Here is a 26,174-nt window from a genome sequence, read left to right on the forward strand (position 1 = left end):
AAGACCTGAGGAGATGAAGATCTTTATGAGGATTCAAAACCAGTTCAGAAAACGATTAGGGTATGAATCAAAACTGAATTGATATCTCAGAGACAGGGAAAAGGGAAAAAGGGAAAAAAGCATCACAGAGAATCTGGCCTTTAAAGAAAAGGGATGTGTTTAATTAGAAAGCTACCAGGGCATCCTAGGTTGGAGAAAGAGCATGGAGGTGAAGCTAAAGGCATGTATGTTGGGACGCAGTGAACAATCCTTCCTGGAGGAAGCTGTTTTTCTTACTGAAAGTAAAGGTACTTTATGAAAGAAGATCTTATCACTAGCTTTATTAAGGAGTAGTGAGAAGGTGCTTACGGATTATGGATGATCCTGAAGGTCAGACTGAAAAGTATGGCTTATTTGGGGAATCTAAAAAAAAAAAAAAAATGATAAAAATGAACTTATTTGCGAAACAGAAACAGACTCACAGACTTAATGAACTTATGGTTACTGGGGGGAAGGGTCGGGGGAAGGGATAGTTAGGGAGTTTGGGATTGACATGTACACACTGCTATATTTAAAATGGATAACCAACAAGGACCTACTGTATAGCACAGGGAACTCTGCTCAATATTCTGTAACAACATAATTGGGAAAAAAATATGAGAAAGAATAGATACTTGTAAAAAAAAAAGTATGGCTTCATATAATGGACAACTAATACAAGCACACCTTGTTTTCTTGTGCTTTGCTTTATTGTGCTTCACAGATACTGAATTTTTTACAAATTGAAAGTTTGTGGCAACCCTGCATCAAGCCACTCTATCAGCACCATTTTTCCAACAGCCTTTGCTCACCTCATGTCTCTGTCATATTTTGATAATTCTCACAATATTGCAAACTTTTTCATTATTATTATATTTGTTATGGTGATCAGTGATCTTTAACATTACTAGTGCAAAAAGACTGTGAGTCACTGAAGGCTCAGATGATGGTTAGCACTTCTTAACAAAGTATTTTTTAATTAAGGTTATGTACATTGTTTTTTTAAACATAGTATTGCACGCTTAGTAGTCTACAGTATAGTACAAACATAACTTCTTTTTTTTTAAATTTTATTTTATTTATTTTTTTATACAGCAGGTTATTAGTTATCTATTTTATACATCTTAGTCTATATATGTCAGTCCCAATCTCCCAATTCATCCCACCACCACCACCATCCCCCCCACCACTTTCTCCCCTTGGTGTCCATACCTTTGTTCTTTACATCTGTGTCTCTATTTCTGCCCTGCAAACAGTGCAAACGTAACTTTTATATGCACTGAGAGACCAAAAAATCTGTGTGACTTCTTTTATTGTGATATTCACTTTATTGTGGTGGTCTGAAACTGAACCCACAATACCTTTGAGTTTTGCCTGCATCTATCACAATATTTTAAGAAATAATGTGTCATAGTAAAATTATTATTTTTACATTGGATTGGTGATGAATTAGAGAATGGGAAAGTTCAAGAAAGCTCATTAGAAAGCTGTTGCAATAACCTGGCTATGGGGTAATGGAGCCTGGATTAGGGTGGTGATGATAATGGAGCAGAGAGTATGTCAAGAAAATAATTCAGGAAATAAAAATAATAATGGATAACAGATAGAGTTATGGGAAGGCAAAATATATGAGGAGTTGAAGACATTTCAAAGCATGAAAGAATTTTGGTACAAATGACAGAAATGGAAACAGTGGGATGGGACTTACGTCACAGGATTTGTGCCAATTCATTTTATTCTTGCTAATTTTTGGTTCTCTAGGTAGCTACTAGCTATTCCTAAAAAGGATTTTGTTGTACTGACTTAGAAGGGATGAAAAAAAAAGACTTCCCTGGCCACTCATTTAAAAGAAGGTGTTTACACAAAGAAATACAAAAGGGTTTTCAGGAAATCCTAAAATGGTATTTCCCAATGCAGACAGTTGTATATTCCCACTACTCATTAGATAGATCTGTCAAGACAAATATTACATTTTTGTCTTATTTAGTTGACATTAAGATTCATCATATATTTCTAACGATTGTTTTCACTTAACTTGGAATAAAAAACCAAATATGTATATGTATTTTCCATAGTTTCTTCTGGCTCTACATACACAGCCTCTGAGTTTTAACAGTCCTTTTGAAGTCTAATTGGAATAAGCAATACACTGTGTTCACCGATATCATTTTGAAAGTGTCTGACCCATTATTACATAAAGATGAGCGTTTCACTTAATAAAGGCTGAGAGTAACACAATTTGTTACACCATAATTAAAGATGGACACATCTGTTCCATTTTAATTCAAATCCCTTTGAACATAATTACATAAAGCTGCAAGAACAGAAATTCTCAGTCTTAGAAATTTATTATCAAAAAAAATCATTCTGTCTATAGAAACTACATGGTCAAAGACAATTTGTAAAATGAAGTCAAATAGATGTCTCTCATTCTATATCACAGCATGAAATAAAGCTAAGATCCCAGATTAAAGTACTGTCCCCATATGAAAGCTGTAATTAGTTAAGGAAACGCAGGTGAAGGACAATTTTTATGGAAAGTACTAGCATTCCATCCCTGTGGAGAGGTACTATCTTTATATATTCTCTCAGCCCACAGATACATTAAAAAAAGGAGGGAACAAATACTAAGGATAGTTGAAAGAAAAACAAATACAGAAGACATTCAACATTTATGTGTTACCTTTAAACTTCCTACTAATTCTAAATTTTCAGTCATAATAATTTCATAGACCTTGCTTAAAAATAGTATATCCTCTTGGTAAGGGTCAAGCTATTCTACCCAAAATAGTTTTTAGGTTAACAGTAATCAGATGTGTAAATAAAGAAAGAGAGGTAAGGGAAACCTATGACTTCAGAATGAATTCTGAGAATTTAATAACATAAGTTAAACAGCAAACCATGCACACAAATATTCCTGAAATGTAGGCTGTTAGTCTGTTTTATTTATGTTTCCATATCCTGAACATGGCTTAATGAGGACATGCAATCAGGATTAGCTAAGCAGTGAGAACTTGGAGAGAACAGGGTGGCAGTAAGATTTATATAAATATTTGCAGAGACTGGGAAGAGCAGATGCTCCTATAATCCAGACAATGTGTGTGCGCTTCATTTTAAAATAAAATAAAACAGTTGAAAGCCAAAATATAATTAATCAGAGGAAATGCTTTAATCAACGTCTTCCAAATCCTTAAGCACTGCTGAAAAGATTAAAGAAACATAAAAGAAATTAAAATATGATATTCAAAAGGAAACAAGAATTGGTCTATTCCTGACGTTCTCCTTTTATTTCAGATGTGTGATTGAGCATGTAATTAATATGCATTGCCAATTGCTGCCAACTAGTGAAATTTCCTAGGAGTTTAAGGTACTAAATAAATCACCTAAGACTTACTGTATAATTACAATGTAGTAATGATAGCTCTCTCTCTTCGTTAATAATTTAATATGAGAAATGTGTATGCTTACCCTTATTTCCTGTAGTTATAAACAGAGATCTTTCCAATGGAATGGAGATAGCAAGTTTAAACGAGTGTCAATTTTATATTCATAGGTTACCCACAAAGTTGAAAAAGAAGTTGCACATCAAGAATAAAGTAAGTATATAAAATCCATGTAGATATCCAGTACGGATCATATAGACCCAAAATAAGTGTGATTAACTTTAAACTCAGTTTTGGGCTCTGTTTTTCTAAATTCAGGATCTCTCTTATATTATTTCTGTTGTTTTCTGCCCAAAACTTGATGAACTACTCAATATGGACCTATAATTATTACTAAAGCTCAGAGAAGAACAATTTAAACAGAGGATTTTAAAACAACATCTCAAGAAAATAAAAAGCACATGCATTCATGGCAAGTTCAAAATATATCAATATTTAAAACTCAGAGCATTTGCCTTTTCCACAAACAAAATTTTGTTGGTGACAGGAATTATTTCATATATTCATATACAACACCAGAATATTATAAACAGTTTCTAAACATAAGTTTACCTCCTATAAATAGCTAACAGCTCAGTACTATTAATTGCAAGAACACATTTTAAATAGAACTTGAGCCTGATTGTAATTTCTAGCAGAAATATTATTAATGTCTACTAAAATTCTACCACAAAGTCTATAGCACTCGGAATTAGAAGTTGTGAAATCTTAAAAATTTAATCGTGCAAAAACATTGCCAAAATTTTTATTACTGAAGTGCCATGGATCAGAATTTCTTATTATGTGCCCTCCTATAAATAAATCCTAATTATAGAAAGACAGGTTGACCTGAGAGATCCACTGTGAAATCTAGACTGGGAAAATGACAGAAGCTATGTGGCAATTTCTTCTGTATTCTATCATTGTTATGGTAACTTTGAAGGGCACATGCATTGTACTTATTTGCTTCTTACATACTACCTGTTTGATATTCTGTTCTAACAAAAGAAGAAAATATCAAACAACTAGTATATAACTGAAAAGAAGATATAAAGATTCTTGTCTCAGTCTCTAGATGGCTTTTGGCATTCGTTTAGTAATTTATGTGCAATGGTCCTTTGGTTCCCAAATCGCCTACCCTGTGTAGTTCAGTGTAAGGTGAGTTTACTATTATTAAAATAGTCCACATTTTATTATCAGAAAATAATTCTGAGAAGTTACCCTATTGGATTTACATATCAATGTTATTCTTTATCAAATAGGGTTGTGTTACTCAGATTAATGATTTCACAGAGCAAACTCAGATAATGATTTGTAACCAAGCCCAATGATAACGCTTATTAAGAATATGTCCACTTCTGTCAACAGACTCACTGGAGAGATAAGAAGGAGAGAGTAGTCACAAAAATGTTCCTCTTATTCTGTCTCCTTTTTCTCCTTTCTTAGCACACCACAGAAAGGGACATAGAGTTTAATTATTGTGGTTGTTGTATATCATTATCACCATATACCAAGTTTATCACTTGTCATAAGAAAATCAGAAATTAAGTTCTGGTGGGGATGCTGAGACTGAAACCCAATATCTGGAGAGCTGAGTCACATCTCTGCCATTATGTTGCATGGTAATCACCTGCATGGGCTGTGTCTATAAGATGAGATTGGTGTAAGGACATGCCACCCCAGGGCACTTGTACCCTGGGCATTGTCTGCATCAAGCCAAGACATAAATGTAACTATATATGAAAATCACACATAAATCTGGAACTGCGCTGTCTGATAAGGCATCCCCTAGCCACATATGGGTATTAAAATATAAAGAAACCCATAGTAAATAAAATTTAATAAGATGGCAGAGTGGGAAGATGTGGAGTTCACGTCTCCCCACAACTTGGGTGCCTGCCGGATGCTGGTGGGGGACCTTGATGCCCAAGGAGATGGGAGGAACCCCCCCAAGCAAACCAGTAGGAAATGGGGGAACTGAGGGGGGAGGAGAAGTGGAGGCTGGACAGGGCTGGTGCCCCTGAAGGGTGGCTGAGGCAGGGAGGGGTTCCCATGCCTGGAGGGACCCTCAGGGGCTCGGATCGGGGTGGGAGTGAGCCTAACGTTTCCCCTGCCCAATCGGCCCAGGAAGTCTGCCCAGCTCTCGGGGCAGCTCCCACACCCTCAGAGGCCCTCTCTGGGACACTTTGGTCCTGGGGGCATAGCAGGGAGGCTGGAGGAGAACAGGAGAGGCAGGCAGGAGGGGCTCTCCAGGACCGGAGGAGCAGGAAAGGAGCAGAGGGCGTTTGCCCCTCCCACTTGGGCCCAGGAAACCTGCTGAGCTCCCAGTCCAGATTCCCTGCCCTCCAAGGCCCCCTCCAGGCCACACTGGTCCGGGGAAGTACAAGGAAGGCCAGGGGAGAACAGGGGAGGCAGGTGGGAGGGGCCCTCCAGGACTGGAGGAGCGGGAGAGGAGCAGAGGGCATTTGCCCCGCCCACTTGGGCCCAGGAAACCTGCCGGGCTCCCAGGCTGGGATCCCACCTGCTGAGACCAGAGGCACGCCTGGGCCCCTTCTGTTCTGTTGAATCTAAGCCCCACCCCCCACAACCCCCAGGGCCTTTTCCAGCCCTGTGGGTCCTAAGCATAGACCCCACCCACTGCCCAAACTCCACCCCTGCCTATGCCCTCCCTCCACAGCCAAGACCTTTTCCACCTTTTTTTTTTTTTTTCTTTTCCTCTTTTTTACTATTGTGATTCTGTTTTATCTTCTGGTTGTTGCTTCATCTATATTTTTATTTTTATATTCTTGCTAACATATCTGTTAGTTTCCTGATCTAATTTTATTTTTTACTCTTTGTTATTGTTCTTTTTTTCTTTTTTCTTTTTTTTTTTTTGCCACCCCATTCAGCTTGTGGGATCTTGGTTCACGAGCCAGGGGTCAGGCCAAAGTTCCTGTGGTAGAAGCTCTGAGTCCAAACTGCTGGACTAACAGAGAACCTCAGAACCCAGGGAATATTCATCAGAGTGAAGTCTCCAGGAGGTCCTAATCTCAGCACCAAGACCCAGCTCTACCCAGGAGCCTACCAACTCCATTGTTGGAAGCCTCAGACCAAACAACCAGTAAGACAGGAACACAATCCTACCCATCAAAAAAAAAGAAAAATGAGACAGCAAAAAATTATGTCACAGATGAAGGAGCAAGGTAAAAACATACAAGACCAAATAAATGAAGAGGAAATAAGCATTCTACCTGAAAAAAAAACTCAGAGTAATGATAGTAAACATGATCCAGAATCTCAGAAATAGAATGGAGTCATGGACAGAGAAAATACAAGAAATATTTAACAAAGATTTAGAAGAACTAAAGAAAAAAGAAACAGATGAACAACACAATAACTGAAATGAAAAATACACTAGAAGGAAACAATAACAGCATAACTGAGGCAGAAGAATGAATAAGTGAGCTGGAAGACAAAATGGTGGAAATAACTGTCAAGGAGCAGAATAAAGAAAAAAGAATGAAAAGAATTGAAGACAATCTCAGAGACCTCTGGGACAACACTAAACACACCAACATTCGAATTATAGGGGTCCCAGAAAAAGAAGAGAAAAAGGCAGGGTCTGAGAAGATATTTGAAGAGATTATAGTGGAAAACTTCCCTAACATGGGAAAGGAAATAGTCACCCAAGTCCAGGAAACGCAGAGAGTCCCATACAGGAAAAACCCTAGGAGAAACACACCAAAACACACATTTATCAAACTAACAAAAATTAAATTCAAAGAAAAAATATCAAAAACAGCAAGGGAAAAACAAAAAATACCATACAAAGGAATCCCCATAAGGTTATCAGCTGATTTTTGAGCAGAAACTCTGCAGGCCAGAAGGGAGTAGCAGGATATACTTAAAGTGTTGAAAGAGAAAAACCTACAACCAAGATTATTCTACACAGCAAGGATCTAATTCAGATTCAACAGAGAAATCAAAAGCTTTCCAGACAAGCAAAAGCTAAGAGAATTCAGCACCACCAAACCAGCTTTACAACAAATGCTAAAGAAACTTCTCTAGGCGGGAAACACAAGAGGAGAAAAAGATACACAATAACAAACCCAAAACAATTAAGAAAATGGTAATAGGAACATACATATTGACAATAACCTTGAATGTAAATGAATTAAATGCCCCAACCAAAAGACATAGACTGGCTGAATGGATACAAAAACAAGACCCATATATATGTTGTATACAAGAGACCCACTTCAGACCTAGGGACACATACAGAGGGAAAGTGAAGGGATGGAAAAAGTTATTCCATGCAAATGGAAGTCAAAAGAAAGCTGCAGTAGCAATGCTCATATCAGATAAAATAGACTTTAATTTAAAGACTGTTACAAGAGATAAGGAAGGACACTACATAATGATCAATGGATCAATCCAAGAAGAAGATATAACAATTGTTGGGGCTTCCCTGGTGGCGCAGTGGTTGAGAATCTGCCTGCCAATGCAGGGGACACGGGTTCGAGCCCTGGTCTGGGAAGATCCCACATGCCGCAGAGCAACTAAGCCCGTGCGCCACAACTACTGAGCCTGTGTGTCTGGAGCCTGTGCTCCGCAACAAGAGAGGCCGCAATAGTGAGAGGCCCGCGCACTGAGATGAAGAGTGGCCCCCGCTTGCCGCAACTAGAGAAAGCCCTTGCACAGAAAAGAAGACCCAACACAGCCAAAAATAAATAAATAAATAAATAAAAATTAAAAAGAAAGAAGATATAACAATTGTAAATATTTATGCACCCAAAATATGAGCACCTCAATACAGAAGGCAAATGCTAACAACCATAAAAGGGGAAATTGACAGTAACTCAATAATAGTAGGGGACTTTAACACCCCACTTACACCAGTGGACAGATCATCCAAACAGGAAATAAATAAGGAAACACAAGCTTTAAATGACACAATAGACCAGATAGATTTAATTGATATTTATAGAACATTCCACCCACAAGTGGCAGAATACACTTTCTTCTCAAGTGCACATGGAACATTCTCCAGGAAAGATCACATCTTGGGTCACAAGTCAAGCCTTGGAAAATTTAAGAAAATTGAAGTCATATCAAGTGTCTTTTCTAACCACAACACTATGAGACTGGAAATCAATTAAAGGAAAAAAAACTGTAAAAAACACGAATACGTGGAGGCTAAACAGTGCACTACTAAATAACCAAGAGATCACTGAAGAAATCAAAGAAGAAATAAAAAAATACATAGAAAAAAATGACAATGAAAACATGACTACCCAAAACCTATGGGGTGCAGCAAAAACAGTTCTAAGAGGGAAGTTTAGAGCAATTCAATCTCACTTCAAGAAACAAGAAAAATCTCAAATAAACAATCTAACCCTACACCTAAAGCAACTAGAGAAAGAAGAACAAAGAAAACCAAAAGTCAGTAGAAGGAAAGAAACCATAAAGATCAGACCAGTAATAAATGAAACAGAAATGAAGAAAACAATAGCAAAGATCAAAAAAACTAAAAGCTGGTTCTTTGAGAAGATAAACAAAATTGATAATCCCTTAGCCAGACTCATCAAGGAAAAAAAGGGAGAGGACGCAAATCAATAAAATGAAAAAGGAGAAATCACAACTAACACCGCAGAAATACAAAGGATTACAAGAGACTACTACAAACAACTATATGCCAATAAAATGGACAACCATGAAGAAATAGACAAATTCTCACAAAGGTACAATTTTCCAAGACTGAATCAGGAAGAATTAGAAAATATAAACAGACCTAGCACAAGTAATGAAATTTAAACTGTAATTTAAAATCTTCCAACAAACGAAAGTCCAGGACCTGATGGCTTCACAGGCGAATTCTACCAAACATTTAGAGAAGAGCTAACACCTATCCTTCTCAAACTTTTCCAAAAAATTGCAGAGGGAGGAATACTCCCAAATTCATTCTATGAAGCCACCATCACCCTGACACCAAAACTAGAAAAAGATATTACAAAAAAAGAAAATTATAGACCAATATCACTGATGAACATAGATGCAAAAATCCTTAACAAAATACTAGCAAACAGAATCCAACAACATATTAAAAGGATCATACACCATGATCAAGTGGGATTTATCCCAGGAATGCAAGGATTCTTCAGTATATGCAAATCAAGCAATGTGATAAACCATATGAACATATTACGGAATAAAATCCATATGATCACCTCAATAGACACAGGAAAAGATTTTGACAAAATTCAACACTGATTTATGATAAAAACTCTCCAGAAAATGGGCATAGAGGGAACCTACCTCAACATAATAAAGGCCATATATGACAAACCCACAGCAAACATCATACTCAATGGTGAAAAACTGAAAGCATTTCCACTAAGATCAGGAATGAGACAAGGATGTCCACTCTCGCCACTCTTATTCAACATAGTTTTGGAAGTCCTAGCCATGGCAATCATAGAAGAAAAAGAAATTTAAAAATCCAAATTGGAAAAGAAGGATTAAAACTGCCACTGTTTGCAGATGACATGATACTGTACATAGAAAAGCCTAAAGATGCCATCAGAAAACTACTAGAATTAATCAATGAATTTGGTAAAGTTGCAGGATACAAAATTAATGCACAGAAATCTCTGGCATTCCTATGCACTAACAATGAAAAATCAGACAGAGAAATTAGGGAGACAATCCCATTTACCATTGCAACAGAAAGAATAAAATACCTAGGTATAAACCTACCTAAGGCGGTGAAAGAATTGTATTCAGAAAACTATAAAACACTGATGAAAGAAATCAAAGATGACATAAACAGATGGAGAGTTATACCATGTTCTTGGATTGGAAGAATCAATATTGTGAAAATGACTATACTACCCAAAGCAATCTGCAGATTCAATGCAATCCCTATCAAACTACCAGTGGCATTCTTCACAGAATAAGAACAAAAAATTTTACAATTCATATGGAAACACAAAAGACCCTGAATAGCCAAAGCAACCTTGAGAAAGAAAAACAGAGCTGGAGGAATCAGGTTCCCCGATTTTAAACTATACTACAAAGCTACAATAATCAAGACAGTATGGTACTGACACAGAAACAGAAACATAGATCAATGTAACAAGATAGAGAGCCCAGAGATAAACCCAAGCACATATAATCACCTAATTTATGACAAAGGAGGCAAGAACATACAATGGAGGAAAGGCATCATCTTCAATAAATGGTGCTGGGAAAACTGGACAGTTACATGTAAAAGAATGAAATTAGAACACTACCTAACACCATACACAAAAATAAACTCCAAATGGATTAAAGAGCAAAATGTAATTCCAGACACTAAAAAACTCTTAGAGGAAAACATAGGAAAAACACTCTTTGACATAAACCACAGCAAGATCTTTTTTGACCCACCTCCTAGAGTAATGAAAATAAAAACAAAAATAAACAAATGGGACCTAATGAAACTTAAAAGCTTTTGCACAGCAAAGGAAACCATAAACAAGACAAAAAGACAACCCTCAGAATGGGAGAAAATATTTGCAAATGAAACAACAGACAAAGGATTAATCTCCAAAATACACAAACAGCTCATGGAGCTCAGTATCAAAAAAACAAAAAACCCAATTAAAAAATGGGCAGGAGACCTAAATAGACATTTCACCAAAGAAGACATACAGATGGCCAAGAGGCACATGAAAAGATTCTCAACATCACTAATTATTACAGAAATGCAAATCAAAACTACAATGAGATATCACCTCACACCGGTCAGAAAGGCCATTATCAAAAAATCAAGAAACAATAAATGCTGGAAAGTGTGTGGTGAAAAGGAAACCCTCTTGCACTGTTGGTGGGAATGAAAATTGATACAACCAGTATGGAGAACAGTATGGAGGTTCCTTAAAAAACTAGAAATAGAACTACCATATGACCCAGCAATCCCTCTACTGGGCATATACCCTGAGAAAACCATAATTCAAAAAGAGACATGTACCACAATGTTCATTGCAGCACTATTTACAATAGCCAGGACATGGAAGCAACCTAAATGTCCATCGACAGATGAATGGATAAAGAAGATGTGGCACATATATACAATGGAATATTACTCAGCCATAAAAAGAAATGAAATTGAGTTATTTGTAGTGAGATGGATGGACCTAGAGTCTGTCATACAGAGTGAGGTAAGTCAGAAAGAGAAAAACAAATACCCTATGCTAATGCATATATATTTTTCTTTTTCAAAAAAAGAAAATGGTACTGATGAACCTAGTGGCAGGGCAGGAATAAAGACATAGACATAGAGAATGGACTTGAGGACACCGGGCGGAGGGGGAAGCTGGAGCAAAGTGAGAGTAGCATCAACATATATACACTACCAAGTTTAAAATAGATAGCTAGTGGGAAGCAGCAGCATAGCACAGGGAGATCAGCTCGGTGCTTTGCGATGACCTAGAGGGGTGGGATAGGGAGGGTGTAAGGGAGGCTCAAGAGGGAGGAGATATGGGGAAACATGTATCATATGGCTGATTCACTTTGTTGTACAACAAAAACTAACACAGCATTGTAAAGCAATTATACTCCAATAAAGATGTATTTAAAAATTTTGTAATTCCATATCTCAGTCATAGAAGCCAAATTTCAAGTGTTCATAGCCCCATGTGGCTAGTGGCTACCCTTAAGAAAGAAAATTCTTCATAAATGATTATGCTGTATCCATTAGTTTTTGGAACTTGGCACGATACACACCAAAATGACCAATATGCAAAATTATCGACCTGTTTCCAATAACAAATGGAGGTAGCAGAGTCATTTATATAATTTTCATTCTTTTTAACCATTGTTCTAACCCTTTCGTTTTCCCTGACTATGGAGCAAGACATATGCAAATGACTTTCCTTCTTTTTTAATAAAAAAAGTTCTCAGTATATACATTCTCCTCAATACTAAGGCATGTCTTACTGGTCATGCAGAACCTACAAATCATATACCCATACAATATTATAGCAAAGATTTATTTCAAAGATTGTTTACTATGGCATATTAGTTGCTGATACTCAAAAGAAAAAAAAGAAAAGACACACACATACACAAACACACCACAAACCTCTTTTCAAATAAAAACTATGAAACAAAAACTAACACCAAAAGTAACATATTCATACTAGTATATAGGCAAGCAATCTGAGAATGATCTAAAGCCTAGTGGCTTAGATTTAATAACACCTACTTAATGACATATGATTTTATATAATCCTCTATTTATTAAGAAAGAGAATACAATGAATTCAAATGTTAATATATGAGTAATTATAGAACATCAGCATTTTTTTCAAACATTCTAAAATGTATACATTCACAAATGTTACTCAACCAGTTACTTTTCAGAAAAATGAATTGCCTTTAAAGTTTCTGATATATTCTTATGGATAACATTAGTGGTGTCTGATCTTAATTGAGTACATTTTTGTTTTCAAAAATAATTTAATGTCATCTAAAGCCAAACCTGGGTCATAATTTCTGACTATAATCAAAATGAAACTAAAAAATAATATTGTGGGAATAATAGTAATGAGGTAGCATTTATTGGATGGCCATGAAATATCAAGAGGTGTTGAGTATTTAACATAATTATTCTAGTCTTGATAATTATTGCACCATCTTACAGATGAGAAAACAGCTGTTCATAGAAGTTTCATATCTTGCTTAATGTAACATGGCAGGCACATTGCAGAACAAGGATTCAGACTCAGATATATCTAGCTAGTGCAGATCTGGGATGCTAAGGTTAATTCTCAGTGAGAAATTCCAAAACTTGTTTTTTTAATTTATAATTGTTATTACTCCCACAACTTCAGTTATAACAACTTATATCATGATCCAGATCAATATCTAATATACATTTTATGATGTGATTTTTTAAAGGAAAGAAAGCTATGAACAAAATTATTCCTCCAAATACATATTGATCATTTTTAATGTAGAAAATCAATAAAGCCCTTCAGTAAAAGCCTTCAAATATTTATTTATTTATTTTAATTATTTGTTGTAATTAAATATTAAATCATTTGGTATAGTTTTCATAAATTAACATGGATACTTTCATTTTAATTGAAAAGTAAATATGTGTCCATATAAATGTGCAATGTGAAAAAAATAGGAAAAATCATGTGACTATAAATTTTAGTATGTTTACAAAAGACTAACAAAATTTGATATAAAGTGTTAAATTTACAAACATTGATTCCAATATTTTAGTTTATGAAGTTAGTATATAGCTTTCAAATATAACTTAGAATGATTATCCTATATACAGTTCAATAAGACAAAGGCTCATATAAATATCATGTACCATTGAACACTATCAGTTAAGTACATAAACCTAAGATAAAGCTGTTCAGGTGGCATACTAGACAAAGTGGAATTATTACAGAGAGTTTGTATAAATTAAGAAAGTTCAAGCAGTTATTTAAATACTTGAGGCTATCCATTAGCTTTCAAAGCTGAAAGAAATCACCAAAATGTAATTATTTCCAGCTTGGTGATTGACACTTAGGTTTATAAAAGGTTAAGAAAGCCCCACAGGTCATGACTGAACAAATAGCTCCTGATCACAGAACCACTGATATCTTAGGAGAACAAGATTATAGAGAAGAGATCTTGGTATTTAAGAATGTCTCTGCAGTTTTTAAAAAGTAAGAAGATTTGTAATAGCAACTATTAATTGAGCAACAATGCCAATGAATCAGCATAAAATATATTATTTGTGAACAAGTCAGTTAGTTTACAACAATGTCTGCATTAAACCACATGCAACTTTTTAAAGAAATGGTGGATACTATAAACCTTAAATTCAGTCTCAGAAGCAATGTTAACAAGTACATTCCCTCTTACTTAGAGGTTTTCTTTCTATAGATGTCTTAACCCATTTAATCATGCTCCTAAATACTACTGCATGGCAGGCAATTAAGACTGTAAGTATTCAGAATGTACATCTGTGTATCCATTTCTTTTGAGACAAGAAAAGAAAATTACTTAGCTGTAGTTCTTACTCTTGATGAATTGTAATTACAATGATTCTAAGCCTTTTGAACTCAAGTGCTTCCCTAGTGCATCTAAGTTAAAAAAATCCCATCCAGTGAATTTTAAATCATTCAGTGTCCTCACAAATAGGTGAATGCACCTCCAATTCTTAAAGTCCAACACGTATCTAAAATTACGAGCTTTACATTTCAGAATAGGCAGGATGGAGACAGTTATAATGATGACCCAGAAGATCAAGAGGAAAAGTTTTTAAAAAATTTACCTCAGTAGATCTAAATAAAGTGTCTCTCCACTCAAAGAAACAACCATAAGTTCTCAATCCCCTAATGGGAGCTGTTCTGGTTAACATCCTTTTACCTCAAAATTATACGGTTCATCAATGTTCAAAGATTTACAAAGAGTACTGAGTTTATTCTGAAAATAATTTAACTATGGATGATTCAGAATTTCCTTCAGCATTTTTTCCCTGCCCTGTGCCTCATCATTAAACACATACATCATTATTATTGTGCAGTCTTGTAGGTGCAGAGTATATAGGAAATGGGGTTTCCTTATATATATACTTTAAAATATATGTGGGAAAAAAATCTGCTTTTAGTTTACTTAATGGACATTTATCTGTTGATCATGAAACAAAAAATCTGATGCAAAATACATTCACTGACATTTTTTAGATGTTGGGTTTGCAGATCAACAAGGCTTCAGTATATACAGAAATAATAGCCCACATGTGCACACATGGGCGTGCGTGCACACAGACACACACAATCTTGTACAGCACAAAAAGATTTTAACATGCCCTTAAAGATATAAGCAGCCATGTAGCCAAGAACTCACCAACACACTCTAGCTGCTGAAACTTCCTTCTCATCACTATAGTTGTAGTCAATCCTGGGTCTTCATTTAATTTTCACTGGTGAGGAAATAAATGTCCAGGATCTCCGTTACCCCATTGCTTGAATCCTTGGTGTCCTGAAAACCTTGATGTCCTACCCTAACTACTGGAAGATGAGGGTGGGGAGTGTGACTAGGGGGCTGTGTTTCCACTCCCACCTTCAGGCCCACTTCATAACGGGAGATGTGTTCCAGAATCTTGGGTTGGAAATTAGAATTGTTTTCCCATAGAAATAAAAGTCTGAGTAATTAAAGCTTCCCAGATAATTAGCACTATAATTCAGCTACTTTATATGATTTTGTGGTCTGGCCAGGATAAACTACTCATATAATGTCAATATTATTAGAAAAATACACTTGGAGTTTTAAAATAACTGAAAATCAATTTTTGAAATATATGCTGTCCATAATTTGGGAAATGTCGATAAATTAAGAAAACAAAGGAAGAAATCAAAGTTAGCACTCTGTAAAATCATAGATTTTACAAAATTTTTAGTGGACATACTTTTCAAATACTTTGCATTGACAAATGATCAAATTATAAATAGTAAAGTCTAGTGAGTAGAGAGATTTGACCAATATAAGGGAGATATGAGAATTCAAGTCTTATATTCATGTGTTGATTTTTTATTCTAATTCAACTGGCTGGATTTTTTTGTTTTCATTTTCTACAGACCTGATAACACTGGACAAATATCTTTCTTTTTATCTAAAATATCACATTTGTTTTACTTTTTACTAGATTATGCTCAGTAGCATATTTGCACAACAAAACAAACTTTCTTTGACCCCACTCTTCACATTAACTACCATTCAATTTCTTTCCTTCCTATACAGCAAAACTCTGTGAAAGAGTTGCCTTTACTTATAACTTCCAATTTCTTTCATCTCATCTCTCTTAAACCTACTCCAATCAAACCTGAAGCTCACCTTTCTACTAAACCTTTCCTGTCAAGACTATTACTGATGTCCTTGTTCAATCCAATGGTTAGTTTTCTGCCCTTGCTTGACAGGATAGCAGCATTTGACACAGATGAGCATTCCCTCTTTATTGATACATTTTCCAGGATACCTCCCACTCAGTTTTTGTTTTATCTCTCTTAACACTTCACCTAATTTCTTGGTTCCTCTTCTCAATCTGCTTCCTTAGGGATCTTATGTAGTTCCAGGACTTTATGTTAGTACTTTGAAGACTTTGTTACATCATCTTGTGATGTCTATAATTTCTGATTAGAAGTTTGTGATTTTATGAATTATCATTCTCCTATAGGTAAGAACTCATTTTTCTCTTGCTACTTTCAAGATATTCTCTTTACCTTTGGTTTTTCAGAAGTTTGACAATGATGTGACCAGACATAGTTTGAGTTATATTTACCTTCATCTGGGTTTGCTTAGCTTCTTGAATCTGTATTATTCTATCTTTCATCAAATTGGAGAAATTTTCAGTCATTTTTTTTCTTCAAATACTTTTTCTGGATTATTCTCTTTCTTCTCTTCTGGACTCCAATTACAGTTGTGTTAGACATTTTGGTATTGCCCACAGATTCTAAATACCTGTTCAAAGTTCTGAATCTTTATTTTTTGCTTTCTCAGATTGGATAATTTCTACAGATCTTTCTTCAAGTTCACTGACTCTTTCCCTTGTCATCTCCATTCTGCTTTTAACACCATCCAGGGAATTCTTTAATACAGATACTGTGTTTTTTGGTTCTAGAATTTTCACTGGATTCTTTTATGTTTTTATGATGAGAAATATATTTTTATTTATTATAACCATCTATACCTTATTGGGCACAGTTAAAATAGCAACTTTAAAATCCTTGTCTGCTAATTTCAACATCTGCATTATCTCAGAGTTGGCCTCCATTGTTATTTCTCTTTAGAATGATCACATTTTCCTGATTCTTCATATGCTGAGCAATTTCAGATTATAGTCAGAGCACTGTAAATAAAGAAGAGTCTCTATTTTATATATATAAAATATTCTATCTTATTCTTTCAGAGAGTGGAATATTTGTTTAATCAGATAGATAGTTAATTTAATTGGACTCAAACTACAAACTGTCTCACCAGAGGTAGCTTAAATATCAGTTCACTTCTCTTGGCCTTAAATGAAATCTTTCTCAATCATGTATGGTTCAAGTGTCAGCAAGAGTTTGATAGAGTTTATACACAGAGAGTAGGGCTCCCTCTCTCTGGCTCTTTGTTTCCCCATTACTTTGTACTCTTTGTGGTTGCCCCAAATTCTAACTACTGATTCTTCAGGACAGAGAAACTTAAGCTTTTCTGTTGCAGTTTAAAACATTCCATGCAGAAACTACTGAAGATGCACTCAAGCTAAAATTTGTAGAAAATGGGGATCTCACTCAATGCCAATTACTTCTTACAAGTTTCAATTTTCCTTCATAATCTGCCTGTTTGGCTAGCTTCTCAGTACCTTTGAGTAGTTCTTTTAGATATTTTATTTAGAATTTATTGTTGTTATTTGCAAGATGAAGGTCTGTTAGATTACTCAAACATACAAATGGAGAACCAGTCCTCAATTCAGCCTCTTGATCTTAAATACTATCTGTATGCCTAAATCTCCTTAACTTATATCTCTAATCAAGATCTTCCAGACTTATGTATCAAATTGCATGCTCAACATTCCAACTGGCTGTGAGATAGACATCTCAAACTTAATATATCTAAGATCAATCTCTTGATATTTCCTCCAACTCCAAATGTGTTTATCAAGCAGCCTTCTCCATCTCAACTGCATCCTTCCAGTAACTCAACACAGAAAACTTTGTAGTTCTCTTGATTCCTCCCTTTCTCTCATATCCTTCATCCAATATAGTAGGAAATCCTATTAGCTCCACCTTTAAAATATGTTCATAATTGAATTACTTGTGCTCACCTTCACAATGGCCACTGTCATCCCTTGCCTGGATTGCAGCAATAACCTTCTAACTGCTCTTGTTGTAACTACCCTTGTCTCTCAGGTCTGTATTTACCACAGTCGGCAGAACAAGCCTTTAAAAATGCAAATCAGATCACTTTACTCCTCAACACTGAAGTGGAGTCCTGTTTTACTCAAAGTAAAAGCCAAATTCTGTAAAATGAGCTGTAAGTCCCAGCAATCTGCTCTCCACTACCGTTCTAACCTCTTCTCTTACTTTTGCAATTACTTTTGCCAAAAGCCTTATACTTTTGCCATTTCTAGGACTTTTGCTCAAGTTTTTGCCTCTCCCTGAACCCTATTCCCCAGAATATCAGGTTAGCTAACCTCCTCACCTCTATCAAACGTCTGTGTAAATCTTATCTTCAAAATGAGACCTACTTTGACCATTCTATTTAAAACTGCAACTACCTCACCCATCCCACTCTTCCAATCATTTTTGTCTGTGTCAACCTGCAAGAATGAAGCTCACTGTGGGCATATATCTCTGCCCCCAGGGTATCTCAAGTATCTAGAACACTGGCTGGCACATAGTAATTGTTCAATAAACATATGTTGAATAATAAATATTAAGCCCAATCTTGCCTAATGTCAGAAAACAGAATCTTAGTCATTTCCTGCTATCCTTTGTCATTTCAGGTTTAAGTGTAATTCATTCAAAATTTCCCTTCCTCTTCTTTCTCCTCAACCTTGTACATAATTTTCCGGGGGCTTATATGGAGGAGAGGGAGTCCAGGAGGGCATGTCTGGCCTGTGGCTGCCTTCTATACTACACAGTGATCTGTTGAGATGGCCTCTGCCTCTCCTGGCCTCTGCTCCTGCGTCCATCCACACTGCTATTCTCTGAGAATCAGTCATTACTCCATGGTCTGCAGTAACATCAAACAACCAAAACTGAGAAGTCACTTTTATGGTTAGTTCTTTCTTTCAGCCAATTTTGCACCCTCTTTGAAGGCAGTTGGGAAAATTTAACTATTTTCACATGCTTCTCTGGAATCGCACAAAATCTTTATCAAGACTTTGTCTTAGATACCACAAAAATCCATAAGAACTCACACCCTTATCAATATGGGAAATATCTTCAAGAGTAGAGCCTGCTGACATCCTAGAACTAGCACCCTCTGTCTTTTGGATATCCAAACTTATCTTGGGGGGTTTTATCAGTATTCTTCCTCTTGCTTTGAAATAACCATGGGTAGGGAATAGAAGCAGAGCATGGGCCCAGCCCTAAGCAGGTTTAACTATCTTGCTTCCTCTCCTTTTCTATTCCCCTCTACAGTTCAGAGGAGCTCATGGCAGGAGTGGGGGGTGGGGGAGTTTGGAACTGGATAACAAATATTCTTCCTAAATACTTCCTTCTTGCATAGGAAATAAAGCTTTTGAGTTTAAAAGCCAAGGATTTGCTGCCCTTTTTTTTTCCCCCCAGTCCTCCAATGATAACATCTGATGACTAATTTCTGGATGTCTGCAATGGAATAAAAGGTTGCAAAGCCCAAGAAAAGCAAATCAAAGAAGTTTAAATGTGGGGAATGAGGTCAGGCAGAAAAAGGAGGAAGTGATGGTGAGGATATTTCAGTCAACACTTCAATATGGTCACAAATATTAGCTCTAATCTTTATCACTTGAAGAACTTATTATACCTGAGTTAGCCTTTTGTTGAAAAATAACCATGTAGCAAAAAGAATGAAAGATGAGAAAATGCAATTAATCTTTTCTCACAAGACAGATTTCCATAGTAATGTTGAACTTACCCAGTATTTTCATGAAACTAAAAAAAAATACACTAGCTCTGAGGTTTGATGAACTAAGAAAAAATCAAATGGGATAAACTTGTGAATGTCTCCCTCTCTGAGCCTAAGTATGGTTTAGAGATTCAGGCACACAAAGTGAAGAAAGAAAAAGAATTATCCTCCTTTGACATAAAGTATTGAGAAACAACCTGACTTAACATATTAGCATCAAATACAGCCAGAATCTAAATGAAGAAATTCTTTGCCTTAATGAAGGTCAAATGTAAACATTCAGAGAATTCCGCACTAGCTTTAAAAGGAAACTCGGGAAATTAACTTCCACACATGATTAACTTCGAGGTTTTTAGAGGAAAGTAACTGCCTATATCCCGAGTAATATTATTTAAAATTTAGTTTCTTGTATAATTAATGAACAATTGAAAGTGATTACCTTTTTATTGCAAGTGAGTAATTTTTTTGAAAAGTTAAATCCTCAGGATAATTATATAGGTTTTTCCCTTCACCAGGCCCAATCTCCCCAGCCCGGGTTCTGTCTCAGCTGAAATAGCAGAGAGACCTTCTTGGATGCCCTGCTCATGAAGGTCAATTCAAGCTCATTTCTATTATTCACTAACTCTAAAGTCGTTTATATAATTTTATAAATTATATATTTTTTTATGTATTTACTCCTTTATCATCTGCTTTCTACAACAGATTATAAACTCCACAAAACAAGCTGTCTTTACTTAATTCTTCCAAGTGTATCCATCATTTAGCATGATGCTTAGTACAGAGCAAGTAATTAAATGTTTGCTAAATGAGTAAAAGACAAAAGAAAGAAAAAAGAAAGAGCAGTTAATTGCTCTGAGAATTTTTTAATTGATTCATAGTTTTCTGAATGACAAATATACTAATACTCATTAAATGTAATACTTTTTTCTTACCTTCTTTCAAGACTCCATTGTTTCTAAAACTGTGCTGGGCTGGTAAATGATGGACAACCTGCTCTCTGAATGAAAAGTAAGGCATGTATATATGTCCATGAGTTTATTGTAAATTTTACTGACATACAATTTACAACTAATAAAATACACCATATTCTTTATTGAAAATCCCATATAGCCAATTAATTCTCACAGAATGCTTTTGATGATTTTGGCCAAACTCTTGTATCCATAGTCAATCTGTATTTGAAATTCACAAATCAATGTAATTCCAATGTGGATATTGGTTGACATTTTTGTCTATGATTTTAGTACAATACAAATGACAAAACAGACATATGTCAGAATTTCGCACATTTGCCAACAATGTGAGCAAATTTTTTGCTGAGTCAAATAATAGTTTTCAAACACTAGAGAAATATTTTCTCGAATTCTTGTGGTCCTCACAATGTAACATCTGTATGCACAACACATTTTTAAGTTTAATTTGCATCATTCATATGTTCTCCATCCTTTCTTATGAGTAGACCAGGAGTAGAAAAACTTTCTCTGTAAACGGTCAAATAGTAAATATTTTAGACTATAAGGGCCATACAGTCTCTGTTATAATTATTCTTCTTTACCATTATAATGCAAAAGGAGCCATAGATATTTTATTTAAAAAACGGGTGTGTCTGTGTTCCAATAAAACTTGAACTGTGTACAAATAATATGACTATGCAAAAAAGTAAGCAATGGGCTAGATTTGGCCCAAAAGATGTTTGCCAATCCTTTGCCTAACAGAACTATGAACCTGAATTTTAGCACTTGCCATTTTTATGGTGTAAATACTTCCACATTGCTGACTTCAAGCTACCAATGTGACATCACTGCATGCTGAGTTAGTTAGGAAAAGATGAACAGTAGAATAGGAACCACTATATAGTATTTCCAGTCTATTAGAGATATAATATATATAAATAAACTAAAGAATATGGATAATAGCAAAAGGTATTAAAATAATTAGAAAGTGATGAGTTGTGTTTATTAACTTTGTTTTTGACATATTTTATTTACTTAGAGTTTATATAATTTAATATTTTAAAGGCTGTGTAGAAAACTTGACTCATAAAATTCCTGAAAATCTAGCAATCATCTCTCGGGAACTGATAGAAATAGGCTTCTGCACACCACAGCTATACCTCCTTCCTTGAAACTCTTTCTACCTTCTGCATCTCCTATTTTAATCGGATTCTCTTCTTTCTTCTTTGACTTTCCCTTATTTATTCTCAGGTAGTTCCTTCTCCTATTCTCATTTTCAATTTATAGGATTCAATGTGAGTCTGTTCTTCTGTCCCTACATAATCCCACAGCACACTCTCTTAGCTTAACTTCAGCTACTCCTTCATTCCTGATTATGCTAAAAAATATATATATATAAATATGTATATGGATGTTTTTGACTCCCTACTGTCATTTCAAATTTAATGAGCCTAAAATCAGTCATCACATTTTCCAGTCTCCCTCCCTCCTGCCTTAATTGTTCAAAGTATTTTCGTTAGTAAGACAAGATTGAAACTTTTAATTCAACTTCTCTTTGGCCTGTATCCCTTCTTATCAATATTTCCTGTCAAATATCTTCCATTACATCCCTCTCCAGTCACATTTCCACCATATAGCACACACCTGAATCACAACCATAGTCTCTCAGCTGATCTCCCTGTTTTCAACCTTCTCATTCTTTCAAGGTTTCTTTTTTTTCTTTTCTTTTCTTTTTTTTTTTTTTTTAAATGGGTATCACGGTTGGATGAGCACAATTGCCCAAGGCCACGCCGGGATCTCATTTTTTTTTTTTTTTTTAATTAACTAATTTATTTATTTATTTTTGGCTGTGTTGGGTCTTCGCTTCTGTGCGAGGGCTTCCTCCAGTTGCGGCAAGCGGGGGCCACTCTTCATCGCGGTGCGCGGGCCTCTCACTATCGCGGCCTCTCTTGTTGTGGAGCACAGGCTCCAGACGCGCAGGCTCAGTAGTTGTGGCTCACGGGCCTACTTGCTCCGCGGCATGTGGGATCTTCCCAGACCAGGGCTCGAACCCGTGTCCCCTGCACTGGCAGGCAGATTCTCAACCACTGCGCCACCAGGGAAGCCCTCAAGGTTTCTTATACTGTAATTAGGCTCAGTTGTTCTAAATCCTGAGTTAATCATACTTAAACCCTTGATTAAGACCGAAAATGGATTTTATTGCCTACCTCACTAAGCCTAAGTTTCATGCCTCAGTTTCAAGGGCTTCATAATTTAGCCCAATGCATCTTTACTAAGGTATCTTTACTAATTCAGTATCTCCCCTAGGAAACAAAATTCTTAGATACTATAACTTGTATTTCATTTTCACATGGGTACTCAAGAAATAATTTGTCATAATTGAAGCTACATCAAGAAACTCAAAAGATATGCTTCCACTGAAAAATAAAAATACAATATATTAAAGAAACTATAGATATACTAAGAAAAACTTATTTATCCACTCATTCAATAGACTAAATAAATAGGCCAAGTCCTAAGAATTTTGCTATGTGCTAAGGACACTAGGATGAATCAGACAAATTTTCTGACTTCAGAAAGCTGCAGTCTACTAGAATACCATTATAATCAACATATTTTTAAAATAACATTGCCTGAGAAACTTGGCACATTTTGGTGAAAAAGGTATTCTGAGCTAGAATTTCACATGTTGTGTCAAGGGCCATATAAAGGGCTTATTGAAGAATATTCCCTTCGTTAGATAAATTAGATAAACCATTTAACAGAATATTTTTAAAATTAATTTTTAAAATATATATTGAATTCCAGGCAATACTAAGTAGTATAAGAATATTTGAAAATATTTTCTCTCATTTCAAATTTTAGTAGGGATTTTGATGGTCTAAACATTTGACTTAATCTGTATTTTTATGAGAGAAGTATATTTACATTTTTGTCAATTTTTCACTGTTTTGAAGAACACAAGCAGTTTTGCGTTACAATGTGTTCTACCCAGCAAATTGACACTGCTAGTCCCACAACAGCAGACATTTTTAGATGTGGCAAAAAAAAAAAAAGCCCTTTTTAAGCACCTTTTTAAAAATGTTAATCTTAGACCATATGTAATCTTTTGAGCAATTACTAATATTACATGGAAAACTACAGCTATAAAAAATATTGTAACAATCATTTAAAAGTGATTACTTAGTTGGCTTCTCTAAATAAAATTACACACTATTGCTTTCCCATTAATAAAATACAACTGTATAGTTTTGAAATTATTTTTTCTAATGTAAATTCAGTAAAAAGTCCTCAGTTGTAAGAAAATTGAAATTTCACTATGAATAACTCAGAATTTTAGAAGCGACTGTCCATTGTAAAGCTATTAAACAGTACAAGTAGATATTTAACTCAGCTTTAGGGAAACATAATACATGCAATATTTCTGTATCATAAAAATAATAGTAATGAATAATGATTAAAATCCAGAGTATTCGAAAGTGAAATTAAAACACATTTAAGAAAAGGTATGAATTTTTAAGGACATAATATGGACATTGTTTATCCACCTGGATTTCATGAAATTCTTAATCTTCATTGTTATATGAAGCCTTAAAAATTAGCTTTCTTTGGTTCAGGGGGATTAAGTAGAAATCTGTCTTCACTGTTCCATTAGCTCTAGTGGTAGACATTAAATCTCCTTCTTGGAATTAAATGTCTTAGGAATGTGTAAAGTTGGAAAATGAGTCTTTCTGGTGAACATTTTCTTGCATAACTTTGTGTTTCTAATGTGATAATCTGTATGTTATCTTTAAACTACAATTAAACCACTTAAAAGTAACTTAGAGCTGAGTAAGAAAGTTGAGCAAAGATCTATTTCAGTTCTAAAATGCTATGATCTCACATTATAAGCCTTTTTTAAAAATTGTCTCAAGAGCTCATAACACTTTTTTTTCCCAAAAGTCAACGTAGATGTCATATCTTTTATCCAATAAGATTTTTTTAAGCTATCCACTAGTTGTCCAGTACCAAGCCTCATGATAATTGTCAGTTACCAAGCCAGGGTCAATTTTAGACATGTATGATGTGACGAGACATGAAATACATCTCTTTTTGCATGGTTCATAAATTGATTTTGAAGGCAAATGCAGAAAGGCTTCCTAAATTTGTTTCACAAAAAATAATACTATTAGAATATTTGTACAAATTTTCTAGTTTTGAGATGAAAGATATTAGCTTGAATCTATAAATTATGTATATTTATCAAAAAGAAATATCACAACTGTGGAAAGAAAGTAGAAACACTAGTGGAAAGAAGGGTAGAAGAAAAGGACAGAGAAGGAGGCGGGGGAGAAAAATCTGCATTCAAAAACCAACTCTGCAGCCTACTAGTTACTTAACCTCAGAAACTTAACTTTTGAGCATCATTTTTCTCATATGATTGCTGTGAGAATGACATGAAAGGTATATAAAACATATAGTATACACTGGATTCTTTTACCTTACAACTGAAATAAAAGGTAATTTAATACTGATCCCTTTCTTATTGATGGTTACTATATACCTGCATTCCAGTTTTTATATTCTTTATTAAGAAGCTTTATGACTCAACTGTCCAGCAGCAGGAACCCAGAAATTTGGTCATGTACTTAGAGTGTGGGTTACTTTCTCTGCTAGTGAATCATAAATCTATATTAAAGTGAGTCCAAAGTGAAAACTTCAGTATGAATATGTTGGTTAAAGTTTGGGGGAAAGCGGCACCTATAATGTTTTGATTCTTTACTTCTTTATGTCTCTCCGTGGGGCTTGCCCTTCTTGTCCTTCAAAATTCACCAAACTGAGAGTAGATGTCCCTTCCGGAACAGTAAGATCATGTCACACTGAATTCTTCTAGTGACTTTGAAACAGATCAGTACCAAGGCATCTGAGGCAGTATGAGTGTCACAGATTTCTGCTCAGCTACCCATTGCTCCTGCTGCATGGCCCAGCCAGCCCTCAAGGCTCTGCTGCTTTTGAGCTAGGCTCAGGGGCCACAGGACACTTTGTTGAAGCTGCCTATGATCCCTCCTGCTAAGACACCAACAAGCCATTCTACCCTCAGATCTTGCAATGTCACCAGCAGTGCTGCAGGATACTGCAAGGGGTTATTGCTAATTTCAGGACTCAGATTTCCTCCTCCAGCATC

The 26,174-nt window shown here is 35.4% G+C and overlaps 1 long non-coding RNA gene across 1 annotated transcript in view; it reads left to right on the plus strand.

The window, feature by feature from the left end:
- The first annotated feature begins 7,877 nt into the window (after positions 1-7,877).
- The window catches only part of LOC309660211, a 385,318-nt gene continuing 367,021 nt past the window's right edge, over positions 7,878-26,174 (plus strand). The window contains exon 1 of the long non-coding RNA XR_014263274.1: positions 7,878-11,912. This is a non-coding gene — a long non-coding RNA (uncharacterized lncRNA). The remainder of the gene's footprint in view (positions 11,913-26,174) is intronic.

This window comes from Balaenoptera physalus (assembly GCF_965194825.1).
Source record: "Balaenoptera physalus genome assembly, chromosome: 4".
Taxonomy (NCBI): Eukaryota; Metazoa; Chordata; class Mammalia; order Artiodactyla; family Balaenopteridae; genus Balaenoptera; species Balaenoptera physalus.